Source organism: Bubalus kerabau, chromosome 1 (assembly GCF_029407905.1).
Source record: "Bubalus kerabau isolate K-KA32 ecotype Philippines breed swamp buffalo chromosome 1, PCC_UOA_SB_1v2, whole genome shotgun sequence".
Classification (NCBI taxonomy): domain Eukaryota; kingdom Metazoa; phylum Chordata; class Mammalia; order Artiodactyla; family Bovidae; genus Bubalus; species Bubalus kerabau.
In genome coordinates, this window is record NC_073624.1 from 18,173,871 (window position 1) to 18,189,517 (window position 15,647).

General features: G+C 45.9%; 1 pseudogene; it reads right to left on the reverse strand.

Moving 5' to 3' along the window:
- The window catches only part of LOC129644254 (antigen WC1.1-like), a 41,945-nt pseudogene extending 34,239 nt beyond the window's left edge, over positions 1-7,706 (reverse strand).
- Between the last annotated feature and the right edge of the window lie 7,941 nt (positions 7,707-15,647).

Below are 15,647 nucleotides of genomic sequence, written 5' to 3' on the forward strand. Positions count from 1 at the left end.
GCCATCTCATCCTCTGTCGTCCCCTTCTCCTCCTGCCCCCAGTCCCTCCCAGCATCAGAGTCTTTTCCAATAAGGCAACTCTTCGCATGAGGTGGCCAAAGTATTGGAATTTCAGCTTTAGAATCAGTCCTTCCAATGAACACCCAAGACTGATCTCCTTTAGAATGGACTGGTTGGATCTCTTTGCAGTCCAAGGGACTCTCAAGAGTCTTCTCCAACACCACAGTTCAAAAGCATCAATTCTTCGGCGCTCTGCTTTCTTCACAGTCCAACTCTCACGTCCATACATGACCACTGGAAAACCATAGCCTTGACTAGACAGACCTTTGTTGAATATCAGAGCACTTCCAATACTTTACTTCTAAGTATATCTTAACTGGAATTAATAACAAGACATCAGTATTCTTAGGATAACATTGGGAGTTCTAATTTCACATAAAGTTTCATCACACACTCCATTTTCATTCAGATGCTGATTTATCAAAATATGGTTGAGACACCTGTGGTATTTCCACAAATTTATCTTCAGTTGGAACCATGATTATGACATTGTGACAATGAGGAAGGTTACTTGAGATGCCAGAAAACAGGTTTGTTTAAAACAAAAGTTTCCAACTAAAATTCAAATTCACCTTGAAAATAATTATTTTTAATAAGAATGATAAAGAGAATGGAAGAAAACTTTTTGAAGATATGAATAGATTTATGACATAAGTGCTGTAGTGGTTTCACAAATGCATACTTTTCAAGCAGTTTTGTATGTCAGGCATACCTCAATAAAGTACTTTTTAAAAAGGAAAAGAATTGTTTCCTTAAGGGCATCAGCTAGAATCATCAAAGATCTGCTGAAGGTGAGATTAGAAAAGATCACTTTTCCAATGATCTTCCTCAACATAAACACCCAAGAGCTGATTGGCTGTGGCTGTTAGGGACCTACTGCAGATGTCTTCAGGGCTCCCGTGTCCCACCATCCCATTAGATGGGGTGGTATATCCTAAGACCAGCCTTCTACCTTAGGGAATTCACTGTGATAGCTGACAATATCTTCCTCCAGTCCAGTTGTTCTGATGTGATTAATAACCTGGACATCCAATCTGCAATTGTGATAACAACTAGAAGCATCTCTGCCAAATACTGTGAGCACCATTTCCCACCCTAGTTTCACTGCTGTCTTTCCTGTATCCACCTTGGCATAGGTCAAACACACTTAGGTAGCACTGAGTACTTCTTAGGAGTCACATCAGGTCCTCTTAGCTTCAATTCAGTTCAGTTCAGTTCCTCAGTCATGTCTGACTCTTTGCAACACCATGGACTGCAGCATGCCAGGCCTCCCTGTCCATCACCAACTCCTGGGGTTTACTCTAACTCATGTCCATTCAGTCAGTGATGCCATCCAACCACCTCATCCTCTGTAAACCCTTTCACCCCGCACCTTCAATCTTTCCCAGCATCAGGGTCTTTTCCAATGAATCGGTTCTTCACATGAGGTGGCCAAAATACTGGAGTTTCAGCTTCAGCATCAATCCTTCCAATGAACACCCAGGACTGATTTCCTTTAGGAGGGACTGGTTAGATCTCCTTGCAGTCCAAGGGACTCTCAACAGTCTTCTCCAACACCACAGTTCAAAAGCATCAATTCTTTGGCCCTCAGCTTTCTTTATAGTCCAACACTCACAATCATACAGGACTACTGGAAAAACCATAGCTTTGACTAGATCGGTCTTTGCTGGCAAAGAAATGTCTCTGCTTTTTAATATGCTGTCTAGGTTGGTCATAGCTTTTCTTCCAAGGAGCAAGTGTCTTTTAATTTCATGGCTGCAGTCACCATCTGCAGTGATTTTGGAGCCAAAAAAAAAAAAAGTATGTCACTATTTCCCCATCTATTTGCCAGGAAGTGATGGGACCAGATGCTATGATCTTAGTTTCTGAATGTTGAGTTTTAAGCCAACTTTTTCACTCTCTTCTTTCACTATCATCAAGAGGCTCTTTAGTTCTTTGCTTTCGGCCATAAGTGTGATGTAACCTGCATCTAAGGTTATTGATATTTCTCCCAACAATCTTGATTCCAACTTGTGCTTCGTTCAGTCCAACATTTCCCATGATGTACTCTGCATATAAGTTAAATAAGCAGGGTGACAATATACAGCCTTGACGTACTCCTTCCCCAATTTGGAACCAGTCTTTTGTTCATGTCCAGTTCTAACTGTTGCTTCTTGACCTACATACAGATTTCTAAGGATGCAGATTAGATGGTCTGGTATTCCCATGTCTTGAAGAATTTTCCAGTTTGTTGTGATCTACACAGTTAAAGGCTATGGCATAGTCAATAGAGTAGATGTTTTTCTGGAACTCTCTTGCATTTTCAGTGTTCGAACGGATGTTGGCAGTTTGACCTCTGGTTCCTCTGTTTTTTCTAAATCCAGCTTGAACATCTGGAAGTTCACAGTTCATGGACCACAGCCTTGTCTAACTCAATGAAACGATGAGCCATGCCATGTAGGGCCACCCAAGACAGACGGGTCTTAGTGGAGAGTTCTGACAAGACATGGTCCACTGGAAAAGGAAAGGCAAACCACTTCAGTATTCTTGCCTTGAGAACCCCACGAACTCTTAGCTTCACTGCTTCTTATACGTGATGCACTTCAGCTGCTGTGTTGTAAACTTCAATACTTCATTTTCCTGCTCCCTCAACATCCTTGCAAATTGGTGTTTGCTCCCCACTCGATTCATCAGGTACACCAGTGTGATGACATTTTCCTTGCCACACGTCCCACTTTGGGCCTCCTCTGACTGTGACCTAGGGATATTTAAATGCACCACTGAATTTCTCTCACACCTTTTCCTTGAGTAACTGCACCATGACTTCGGGTATGGTCACTTGTCCATGGGTCTTCACATGCCCTTGTGGGGTCACCATTGCTTGGTTGAGCCTGTTCTATTGGCACATCACCCACATACCAACCTGATGGAGTGTGGTGACTCTGACTTTTAGGACCAATGAGGATAATGAACCTTGTTGCCTACAACTCTCCTATGACACCCCACCCCCATCAATGTAGCCACACCCTACTGACCATTATGTCAAAGAATACAGAACAATTACCATGCTGAGACTGTGTCACAGAGGTCGAATCCAGAAGCTAATCTGTATGAAATTTTTGGCCTCACCTCTGCCTCCTGTGACACATCACAAAGACCCTTCACCCAAGTATGTTCTAAAGGCTGTATCCGTAATCTCGAGTCATTCTGGTAATAAGACAGAGGCTTTTCCTGCTAGAAATCCCCACACAAAGCAGACAGGACTTACCTGAGCAGACTACTCCAGCATCCCAGTCGTGGGAATAGCTATGATTACGATAGTCTTTAATATTACAATGCCTACAGTCACTGACAGTTGATTCTACCCCTTCACATGAAGTATATGAAAGCCAAATGGGGCCAAGCCCTGGCCCAAAATAAGCCCCTCCTGGAAAACCAATAGCAGCTCCACACCCCAGCTGTCTGCACACTACAGATGCATCCTTCAAGCTCCATTCCATATCATCCACTGTGCCCCATTCTCCTTGGTGCTTCACTTCCACTCTCCCCTCACAGCGGTGGGCTCCATCCTTCAGCCTCAGCTCCAGTACTGCAAAAGAGACACATGGCAGGAAAGATTCTAGAGTGGTATAATATTTAAAACATTAGCTCTCTGAGGAACAAAATATGGGATATAGTATTTCCTGACCTCTGTGGTATCAACATTCCCAGCATGGCCAACTCTAAACCCCCAATGTGCCATCACTGAACACAGAGCAGGAAGGGAGGTACCAAGTATTTCTCAGGAGCCTGTAGAACCAGCTCCAGGGACACCACCAAGGACAGGCCTTCAGAGACTCTGGATGCTGCCCTCCCTGTAGATGTGCCCAAGGCTACTAGGGCCCAGCTTCTCCATCTCAGTTGCTCATGGCCCAGGATCCAGGGAGGAATCCTCCCTCTCCTTCCCTGTCCATAGGAAGCATCTCATCCAGCTCAGGAACAGAGGGCTGGGGAAACAGGCTCTAAAATGTCCTGGTTATTCCTGCCATCTGGTGTTCATGTCTTTGTGTAATTCCACACTCCAATGTACCTAGTAACACGCATCTAACAAATGGAATTTGATGAAAGTGATTAGATGTCACTTTAGTGATTAAGTCATAAGATGACTCTGGTTTCTGCATATAAAAAGGAGTTCATTAGTAGGAACATCATAGATGGAGACATTACCAGTGTTCAGTTCAGTTCAATCGCTCAGTCATGTCTGATTCTTTGAGATCCCGTGGACTACAGTACGCCAGGCCTCCCTGTCCATCACCAACTCACAGAGTTTACTCAGACTCATATCCAGTCAGTGATGCCATGCAAGCATCTCATCCTCTGTCATCCCCTTCTCCTCCCACCTTCAATCTTTCCCAGCATCAGAAGACTCTATTTAAAAAAAAAAGAACTAACCAGATATTTTGCAATTCTCTGATAGCTCAGTTGGTAAAGAATCCACCTGCAATGCAGGAGACCCTGGTTCAAATCCTGGGTCAGGAATATCTGCTGGAGAAGGAATATGCTACACACTCCAGTCTTCTCTTGGTCTTCTCTTGTGGCTCAGCTGGTAAAGAATCAGTCTGCAATGCTGGAGACCTGGGTTTGATCCTTGGGTTGGGAACACCCCCTGGAGAAGGGAAAGACTACCTACTCCAGTAAGGCCTGGAGAATTCCATGGACTGTGTACAAAGAGTCAAACATGACTGAGTGACTTTCACTTCTTCACTTCTTCAACCAGACATTTTGAAGCTGAATAATAAGTGAATGGGCTTCCCAGGTGGCACTAGTGGTAAAGAACCTGTCTGCAAGTGCAGGAAATGTAAGAGACTCGGGTTTGATCCCTGGGTCTGGAAGATCCCCTGGGGGAGTGCATGGCAACCCACTTCAGTATTCTTGCCTGGAGAATCCTATGGACAGAGCAGCCTGGTGGGCTACAGTCCATAGGGTCACAAAGAGTCAGACATGACTAAGGTGACTTAACAGGCACAATACAATGAGTAAACTGAAGAATTCAACACAGAGATTCAACAACAGACTTGACCAAGGGAAAGAAAAAGAAGAAAGAATCAATGTGTTAGAAGAAAGATTAGTTGAAAGCATCCCAATAGAGGAGCCAAAAGAGAATGAAAGGAATATAGAAAGCCAGTGGACTCTATAAAGAGAAACAATGTATGGGCTGGAGTCATATCAGAAGAAGTGAAGGAGAAAAGAATTAAGGGCTGAGGACTTCCCTGGTGGTGTAGTGGTTAAGAATCCACCTGCCAATGTAGGGGACATGGGTTCAATCCCTGGTCCAGGAAGATTCCACATGCCTCAGAGCAGCTAAGCCAGTGTGCCACAGCTGCTGAAACGTGTGCACCTAGAGCCTGTGGTCTCCAGCAAGAGAAGCCACTGCAGTGAGAAGCCTGTGCACTGCAGCAAAGAGTAGCCCCTGCTTCCCACAGCTAGAGAAAGCCCGCATGCAACAGGGAGACCTAGCACAGCCAAAAATAAATAATTATAAAAAAGAAAGAAAGACAGGCTGCGAATTTCCAAACCTGGGGAAAGATCTGGACACCTAAGTTCAAGAAGCTAATCTGTTCGGTTCACTCAGTCGTGTCTGACTCATTGCAACCCCATGAATCACAGCACGCCAGGCCTCCCTGTCCATCACCAACTCCCAGAGTTCACTCAGACTCACGTCCATCGAGTCAGTGATGCCATCCAGCCATCTCATCCTCTGTCGTCCCCTTCTCCTCCTGCCCCCAATCCCTCCCAGCATCAGAGTCTTTTCCAATGAGTCAACTCTTCGCATGAGGTGGCCAAAGTACTGGAGTTTCAGCTTTAGCATCATTCCTTCCAAAGAAATCCCAGGGCTGATCTCCTTCAGAATGGACTGGTTGGATCAGTCACCCCAAAATTTCAATCCAAAATAACCTTCTCCAAGACTCACAGAGTAAACTGTTCAAATGCAAAGAGAAAGAGAGAATTCTGAAAGTCTAAAGAGAAGAAAAAAATGCTGTTACCCAAGAGAACGCCCATAATGATATCAGCAGATTTGTCCAAAGAAACTTTGCAGACCATGACAGGATTGGTAAAATACTCCACTCTCACTCAGGGGAAAGCAGCTCCCAGGAAGAGAGGGACAGGAGAGGGCACGAGAGAAAGTGCTCCCTACAGAGTCACAGCAGATCCTGGGAGGGGAAAGGACCATCCCAGGCCCCCAGCACATCAGAAAATGAGTCACAGGGACCGGGGCAGGGACTTGGGAACTTATACACGTGGGGCTGCACATCAACTGATCTTTACAAACAGAGGGACAAGTCGTTCCTTAGAAGGACTGATGTGGAAGCTGAAACTCCAATACTTTGGCCACCTATGTGAAGAGCTGACACATCTGTAAAGACCCTGAAGCTGGGAAAGAGAGAAGGTGGGAGGAGAAGGGAACGACAGAGGATGAGATGGTTGGATGGCATCACCGACTCAATGGACATGAGTTTGGGTAGACTCCGGGAGTTGGTGATGGACAGGAAGGCCTGGCGTGCTGCGGTCCATGGGATCGCAGAGTCAGACACCAGTGAATGACTGAACTGAACTGAACAGACAAGAGGTCCCCTCTCCTGGATGCAGGATTCTCTGCTCCCTAATGGACACCTGGTGGGAACAGGTGAGGCCAGCAGGCAGAGCCTCTCACAGAGCCCAGTGTTAGGCAGACATGGCAACAAGCAGAGGGGAGCCCGGCAGATGGGGGAGAGGAGCCAGAGAGAGGCAGGCAGGTGTACAATTATCTCTGATCCAGTTACATGCAGCGGCCATGACACCCAGCCCTGTGGACACCCTTTGTGCTTCACAGACCAACGGACTCACTCCCTGCTCCCCAGCTCTGTTCCTCTCACACAGACAGGCTCCACCTCCCCTCACACACACATACACAGGCTCACACACTTCCCCCCAACACACTCTACTCACACACCCATCACTCACCCTCACTCACCCACACTCACCCACACATACTTCTCACACTCCTCACACACTCCACAAATACATACACTCTTCACACCCACAAACACCCTCACACATACATACCCTCACACACTCACACACACACACTCTTCATACCCTCACACACACACACCCTCACACACTCCTTACCTGCACACATACACACACACCATCACAGAGCCTACAGGAGCAAAGACACAGGAAACACAGGGACCCAGGGGCAGTGCTCACACACCAGGCACATGGAGCGTGTGGGAACAGCCCAGAGTCCCAGCTGAGCCCAGTCACTGGACATTCTACACACTGAGAGCCACTGGGACTCCTAGAAGCTCCCTGAAAACTAGGGAGACCGTGGAGGGGACTTAGGCTGACCCAGCTCGATCCAGACAAAACCTCACGGCACTGTAAAATCTGCCGCTATGACCAATGGACTCCCCCCCCAACCCTCACCATGGGAGAGGAACCAGTATTCACATCAGCATGGTTCTTTTTTGGTCAGAAACACTGAGGCCAGGTTCCACAAGTCCAGACACCTTTCCCTTCATCAAAGCGTCAACTCCGCTGCTGTGAGCCAGGACAGAGGGGCAGCTCTTACCTTGACCCCCCATCACAGTGCCGAGGAGGAGGACACAGAGTCCCCTCAGAGAGAGGTGTCTGCCCAGAGCCATCCTGACCCCACATCCTCAAGGTCACAGCCCCAGCTGCAGGATCAGCCTGTGAGGAGGCGTCAGGGTGCCGACTGGGGTCTATATAGACCACCCCTTACACCCTCCCTCCTGAGAGCCAATAGCGACACCTTTCACCATTTCAGGCACTATCAGAGGCTGCATCTGCCACTTTCTGAAGCTCAGACACCAATGAGCTTCTGAATCTTCAACATCTCCTTATATGGGCAACACGGTCCTTTTACCTCCTGCTTCCGTAGTCCTGACAGCTGGGTCCCACCAGTGGGACTGGGGTAGAAACGGTTCATCAAAAATCATTAGTGCCTTTCTCTCCCCTGATCACCCTGGCCAATATCTGTGAGATCTGAGATCTCACAGGGTCTGGGTGTGGGATCTGTTGACCCGTGGAGAATAACTTTTGTAGAATCAAATATTGATCTTCCCCGGCACTGAGCTCAGGGTGGAAGCAGAGAACTACAAGAAGTCTCGAAATACAAGAGTATTTATCAGGTCAGCAGAAAATGAGGACCAGGAGTACAGGAATTCACAGGTGACTGATAAGGCATGAAGTGAGACCCATCAAGTTGGAGGGATGAGATTGCAGGGTTTTCCTCCTTCTCAGAATGATCTGGAGACTGGGTCCTGGAGCACATGCCTAGATGCTCAGTCGTGTCTGACTCTTTGTAACCCATGGACTGTAGGTCACCAGCCTCCTCTGTTCAGTGGATTTCCCAGGCAAGAATACTGGAGGGGGTTGCCATTTCCTTCTAAAGGGATCTTTCTGACTCAAGGATCAAATCTGCTTCTCCTGCATTGGCAGGCGGGTTCCCTATAGGGACATTCAGACGTGTTAAATCCCTTTCCCTTTATTGCATTTCATTTTATGTAAAGTATCTCTTTCAGCTAGTCACTAAATGATGCTGACAGAGAGAAAGAGATTGCTATTACAGGAAACAAAGAGAAAGTAGGAATCATCATTCGACTCTAGCCCACCAAATTAGGAGCAGGGATCTCTAGAAGAAAACATGGCGCTTCACTGATGGCTCAGCAGTAAAGAATCCGCCCACAAAGCAAGAGATGTGGATTCGATTCCTGGGTCAGGAAGATCCCCTGGAGAAGGAAATGGCAACCCACTCCAGTATTCTTGCCTGGAGAATTCTGTGGACAGAATGGCCTGGGCAGCTACAGTCCATCCTGTCAAAATAAGCTGGGCACGACTAAGTGACTAAACAATGAAAACAAGAAGAAAATTATACTTTAGAAAGACTAAAGTTTTCTAAACTTCACATGTACCCCCTTTATATGCTGAGAGTATGGTTTGATAAGATTCAGAATACATTTGTATTATAAAACCATAACTAAAGAAGACGCAAAATATAATTTAAGGGAACAGTTCCAGAGAGATGGGGAAATAGAAAGTCTGCTACATGATAGCTGCAGGCAAGGGGCAAAGAAGGGGTGAGTGAAGCAGAGAAGAAAAAGGGGTTCATGCTGCCTGAAACCACCAATGAACCCACCTCCGCTGTTCTGCATTTAAGAGGAAAGGTGGTGGCAAGAATGGAATCCCAGGTGGGTTGAGGGGACAGATCCAAGCAGAAGGGATGATGTCGAATGTAGCCATTGCTGCCTTGTTCTGTTTCCACTCATCAGAGAAGCTCCCAGATGCTCCCCCAGAAGGTACCCCAGGGTTGAATAGAGAGACTGAGAAGGGCCATAAGTGATGCAAAATAGAGCTCCCCCATCGAAATCCAAGGTCACTAATGTGCTGCCCCCTTTCCTCATGTCCCCTCAGGCTCAAGATTCCCATGATGCAGCCCTGTGGTCCACACAAGCCCATCCTGAGGCCCCCTCACCCTACTCCATCTTTTTAGCACAGACGTGGAAGGAAGCATCTGTGACACACAGGCCCCAGGGTCCCCACCGGAGCTCAGAGACAGCTTCAAGAGCCACCCACAGCCCACATTAAGGTCTCAGTAGGGCCAACACTGAGGGCAGCTGCAGGTTAGTCCACAGCCCTGCCGCATCCCCCACCAGAGGGACCCCTCATCCCAGTCAGCAGACACAACTTCTCTGTCCCGCCATGCCTGTCCTTCATACTTGAGACAGGAGAAAAGACAGTTGAACACATGCTTCTCTTCCTCTAAATATGCTAATATTTATCCATTATTTATGCAAGAATCACTTCCTTGTCATCTATCTGGTCCTCTCACTCTCAAGCCCCGTGACTGTACCTGACCCTGTCTCCTTCTATATCTGGACTTTAACACATTAATGATAAAAACTTATTATAAATATCAAAACCAAAACTTACACTCAGTTGCTGAAGTAAAACCAGGATCTGCTCAGTCACTTAGAATTGATGCTCTACTCCCTCTGGGCCCAGAGTCATCATTCCTTACCCAGTTGTGGAGTCCACACCATCACCAGAAACCACCAGCCAGACACCGAGAACACAGGACGTGCTTCCTGAGGTCCAGTCATCCCTCCCACAGGGTGACACAGGGATGCGTTTAGTGAACCAGGTACACATGGTCTCAACTTGGGATGGCGATCTCACAGGTAAGATGCTGTTAGCAGCTCCAGACCCTTTATAGAAAGGGATGGGCTATAAGGAGCGGCAAACTCAGGGCTGGCAGCCTGTCCCCACAGCACCCTCTATCCCAGAGCTGGGGGTGCAGGGTCAACATGGACCAACTCACCCTCGGATGAAGCTACATCTTTCTGACACATAAAGAAATTTCAGTATCCACTCTCATCAAAGATTTGAGGAGGAAAGTTTTAGGGAGGACACTAACCCAGCTGTGTCCACAATGAACATGAGAGAGTGAGGAAACAGGGTCAGGAAAAGAGGCTCGGGAGCCAGACTGCCTGGTCTTAACTCACAGTTTAGCCACACGCCAAGTGTGAGCCTTGAACAGGATTCTCACACTCTCTTATTACTAAAAGGAGGGTGATGATCCCACCAAGATGACTGATTTTGGTGAGGATTAGGTGAGTTGGCATTAGCATGTGATATTACAACACTAGTTAACAGTAGTACACGTGCTGATGCTGATGTGCTCAGTCGTGGCCAACGCCTTGTGAACCCATGCCAGGTTCCTCTGTCCATGGAACTTGCCAGGCAACAGCAGTAGTGCATAGTCGTAGTATTATGTACTACTGTTAACTTGCTTTCCTGATGGCTCAGATGATAAAGAATCTGCCTGCAATGCAGAAGATCTGAGTTTGATCCCTGGGTCAGGAAGATTCTCTGGAGAAGGAAATGACAACCCACTTCGGTATTCTTTCCTGGGAAATCCCATGGACAGAGGAGCCTGGAGGGGCTACAGTCCATGGAGTCACAATGAGTTTGTCACAGCTGAGTGACTAACACACACACATACTTACACACGTAGTAGTAGTAGAGAAACAGTGTTAGGGCATCTCCCACCATCTCATCCCAGGAATCCCAGGACTCTAGAGCAGGAATTCAATTCTGTGACCTGGAGCCTTGACTGAGGCTGTCAGAACTCTCCCAGGAACTACATGCTGTGATGGTCATTGGTGCCAATCAGAGTTGTGAGTCTTCCACACATCACCCCTTCTCTCTGTGCCCCATGTAACTGCTCAAGAACCTCGACCTTACCACTGGTGAGCTTTTGTGAATTAAGTTGTTTACTTAATCATTTTACTTTATAAACTCGAACGTACTTGGTAAAACATTTTGTGTCTAATTCACCTCCATATCCCCAGTGCTTGGCTAACTAAAAATTGTAATGATGTCTCTTGTATACCTGAATGAATGAATGTCAGCCTGGTATTTTACACAAATCATTTCAATCAAAAAGAAATCTTTTGAGAAATAATTTAACTTGTGAGGATGTAACAGCACAATGCAAGCTGCATCATTTGTTTTAATGATATTTCAATACTGTTAAATGGTATGAGCTATATATGGTTCACTTCAATGCCTTTCTGCAATGAATGCAGTAAATTTCAATAACTAGAAACAACCCAGCCCCAGTACAAGAGCAGTGCTGAGACAGCCAGTTCTAAACATGTATAAACGCTGCAAATTTCTTTGCATATCTGAAGATAAAGAAGATAAACCACAGAACACTGACAGGTGAAGACCATGAAGCCTCCTGTTCTGGTCTTAATCAGATATGGCCAAGTGGTCAGGATGTTTATGTATTTGTCATTTGGCATATTTTCAATTCAAACCACACACAACTGTAACAGGAAGAAATTTAGTTATAAAAAAATTTAAACATCTTCCACGTTGAATTAGAAGTACAGAAGTAATGAGCAGAAAGAATCTTGTTCTTTTACTTAGCCTAACTATTTGTCCTTATGGATTGTGAAGCAATACAACATGTAGCATTTTATTCCCAAATCACCACGAGAAAATGGTGGTCAGAGGTTCAGTAATCTCTTTGCTAAGAAAGTTAATAATTAAACCTGCTTGCTTGAGGAAAATTTCCTCAGGACCAATCAGACAGACTAAAATACAAAATATTTTTAAATTAAAAAAGGGGTGTACAACTCTAAAGGAAAATGATTCACTGAGTTGTTACACCAAAGCGTTGGAGACCCCCTTCACCATCTGCGTTCCTTGCATGGATGGGACCAAGGTAAGTAAAGACTCCTTTACCAAAGACCACTTCATCACAAGAGCATGAAGGAAAGAGCAAGGTTATGAGCTGGCTTAGGTCCAGCCCATCATCTCTGTTCAGCCCGTTACAGTCCACAACCAGAAACATCGAACAGAGTGTGGCACTGAATTGGCCTCATTCACTCCTCCTTAGTGCAACATCAGATACCCAGAGACAAGAGCAGATCAAAGCTAAGAAATCAAAGACAAGCAGATTCTAAGTGGAGAGCATGCAGACAAAGGGTCCTTCCCTACTGCTGTTGGAAAGGAAGAAGCCCTCCAACCCCAGGCACCACCTGTGGGAGGAGAGACAAGAAGATGCCTCCTGAAATAGAGGAAAACCAGTCTCAACAGGGAGCTTGAACTAGAAATGACAAGACAGTTATTACCATGAACCCCAGCTAAGTTGAGGGATAAATTTAAAATGGGAGAGTCTGTGTTAACTTTATGGAACTTTCAATCCACACAAACATCCCTTGCTATTGCACAAGATGAAATCCATGATAAAAATAGAGAATATTACATTTATGTATATTTCAATTCTAGGCTAGGCTAAGGCTAAGTCACTTCAGTCGTGTCCAACTCTGTGCGACCCCATAGACGGCAGCCCACCAGGCTCCCCCGTCCCTGGGATTCTCCAGGCAAGAACACTGGAGTGGGTTGCCATTTCCTTCTCCAATGCAAGAAAGTAAAAAGTGAAAGTGAAGTCGCTCAGTCATGTCCGACTCTTAGCGACCCCATGGACTGCAGCCCACCAGGCTCCTCCGTCCATGGATTTTCCAGGCAAGAGTACTGGAGTGGGGTGCCATTGCCTAGGGACACATTTTTAAGCCCATTACAGAAAGAAAATTCATAAATCTTCTCTTGTTTTTAAAAGCACAGATTTGTCACGTCTATGAACTCTTTCTAATTCCTCCAGCTCAAAATTACTGCTGTGTTTAATCTGTAAAACCTTGCTCATTGTCTCTAGAGTGGGGGCTTCTTGAGAGGAAGTATGTGTCTTACTCTTCAATATCTCTTTAAAGTCAAGTAAAGACACATAGAGAGAGCTTAACAAATAGTGGATAAATAAAGAAATGAATGCATAAACAAATGCTGAAAATCACCCTGCAGGTAGTGATACTGAGTGGGGAGGGTGGTGGGGGCAGGGGAGACACGAATCTGACTACTCCCACTCAGCACAGACAGAAGTGCAGTAAGGAGCCAGAGACACACCAGACGAAGGAACCAGATACAGAAGGCCTTCTTCAAATCCCATTCTGGGGACGGTCTAATGACATTTAATTTCTGCACAAAATTGTACCTCAGAAACTTCACCAAGGCAAGGAAAAAAAAAAAAAAAACTGACAGCATTGCTACCAAGGATGTGGCATCAATACTAATATTCATCAAATCGCTGTTTTTCTATCTCCCAGTGACTCATTCTGGCCAATGAAACGTGGGTGTTGTCACCTGTGTAACTTCTGAGTAGAGGCATGAAAACCCCATGCGACTCTCTGGTTTCTCTCTTTCCTGCCCCAGAAGCTGCGTGTTCCACATGGTACACGTGTAAGCTAGTGGAGCCTCGATGACCACAGTACGTTTGCAGGTTGGTAATGAATGTGTGTATGCATGTGTGTGTTCCTTCTGAGATTTGGGAGTCAGTTGTTCCAGCATCAGAACAGAGCCTATTCTGAAGACGTGAAAGGAAGACAAAATCTGTCACATGAAGCAGGTACTTTTCTGGATCTCCTCTTCCTTCTGTGTCTTCATCCCAAGCTGCTCCCTCAGGTCTCAACTTGATTCCTCTTTGGGGCTTGGTTGATTCCTAGTCACCATCACTGATTGACCAACAACTAGACCTAAACTTCTGCGTAAGAGCATCCACACCTGGTGCAGCTCCTCCTCCCTTTACATCAGTCTGCGCTGACAGTTGTGCTTCCTTTTCCCCATTTTTGTCTCTGAGCATCTTGACCTTCATCCTTAAACAGCTCTCCTTTGCTCTGAGTTAGTCAGTTCATCATCTTTCATCTTATTTTTACATTCCACCAATCCTGTACTAATGAAAAAGCAGCATGTATGTTCCAAACCTCTTCTGTTTCTTCTTGGTTTCCGGAACAAATCTGATTCCTGGATTTAGTTCTCCATGTAGTTCATTAAATTCTTCACCTTTGGGTAAGAAGTAATTTTGCCGAATTTTTATTTCCCTCAACTGAAGCAAATGGCACATTCAAAACCTATCTCCTTGTGACCATGTAACTGAAAGGTATGTGTGAGGAGTCCGGCTGCTAACCACTCAAAAGCCAGTATACAGTCCAGGTTGGTGGAAAGAAAAGTTTGTTTTATTTCAGATGCCAGCAACTGGTGGGGAGGGTGGTGGACATCTGTATAAAGGCCAACTCCGCCCATCCCATGACAAGAAGAGGGTGAGAGCTTCTATAGCAGAGCTGGGGTTGGGGGAGGTTATATGCAGAAACAGCACAGTCATCTCTAACAGTCATCTTCAAATTGGTCATCAGTGGTCTGAATAGCATCATCTTGGCTGTCCTCAGTTCATTTCATCACTCAGGCGAGTCCAACTCTTTGCGACCCCATGGGCAGCCGCACACCAGGCTTTCCTGTCCATCACCAACTCCTAGAGCTTGCTCATACTCATGTCCATCAAGTTGGTGATGCCATCCAAAGCATCCACTGGTTGTTTTAGGTACAGTTAATCTTTAATGCCCAGGTGTACTTGTTCCCATGTCTTTGTGGTCAGTTCTCAGAATTGTGGACGCTCAAGTCCTAGGTACAGTGTGGTCATCATATAGTTCACTGCTCCACCCGGTGTTTTGTGTCTATAAGACAGCTCACAGGACACGGCTCAGAATATCATCTATAACCCTTGAGAAAGAACTAAAGGTCCTTGACTGTGCTTAATGACTACATTATTATTATTTAGTCTCCTCTGACTGTTTTCCTTTGTTTCCACGTTTCTCGCTTCTCCAATTAAACATATTCTTTGACTAAAGTTTTCCACGGGCAAAAGGCAGGCAGAAGACACGGTGAGGGGGCAAGGATTGTAGAGTCCTCTCTCCTTCAACCACAGCCCTAGGGCCCCCCTCGGGACTTGGAATGGGCTGGTGCAAGGAGAGGCTCTGAAGAACACGCTTCATTAACTTCATGATTAACCCACCTCTGCTCACAGCTGATGTAATTACCAACTGCAGAGCTATTGAGTTCTTGTGGGTGGTGATTCTTAAACCACGGCAACCTAAGGTTAGTGCCTCTGGGGTGGCACTCAGAGTTCAAAGCCTGAGTGATTGCTCAGATTCAAAGTCTATGAACTGAGG